Here is an 826-nt window from a genome sequence, read left to right on the forward strand (position 1 = left end):
ATGATGATGGTGGTGGTAGAGGTGATAGTGATGATGATGGTGGTGGTGGTGGTGGAGGTGATGGTAATGACGGTGGTAGTGGTGGCGGAGGTGTTACGGTGGTGGAGGTGTTATGGTGGTGGTGGTGGTGAAGGTGGTGGTGGTGGTAGCAATGATGATGGTGGTGGCGGAAGTGATAGTGATGATGATGGTCAGGGGGTAATGGTAATGATGGTGGTGGTGATGATAGTGGTAGTGGGGGTAGTAGTGACAGAGGTAGTGCTGGTGATACTTTTTCTTTGTAAACCTCAAGAACAGTTGAGTTAACTGCATTTTATTTATATATACATGTGTATATACACATACACACACACACACACACATATATGTATATCTCTTTTTTACAGATATTGCCACTTAACATAGGCAATATATTCTTAAAAATCGTGAAAATGCTAACTGGGAACCTATATCTATTATTTTCAAAGGACATTTTTAGCCAATAACTCCAAACCAACTTTTCCAAATGTAACTACAACACCTCCATACCGGAAAGCAAATTATTGTAATCAGATGAGATATGCTCCATGCAGCGATGTGGCCTTACCCAGTGTTAACAACACCCAAGACACACAGCCCTGTCTTTCACAAAACATCCACGTGGGACTCTGACCATCCAGTCATTGAATTTAGAAAGGAATGAGATCTCCCTGCTTATTTCCTTGCTTTTGTTTTAAATATTGTATTCGTATTGACATTTAGAATCCTAAGCATAAGATTATTTTTTGTAAAACATCAGCCGGAAAATGTTGCATTGAAAGAAATGTGCATCTATGACAACTGGGTA

Source organism: Piliocolobus tephrosceles, chromosome 8, assembly GCF_002776525.5.
Source record: "Piliocolobus tephrosceles isolate RC106 chromosome 8, ASM277652v3, whole genome shotgun sequence".
Lineage (NCBI taxonomy): Eukaryota > Metazoa > Chordata > Mammalia > Primates > Cercopithecidae > Piliocolobus > Piliocolobus tephrosceles.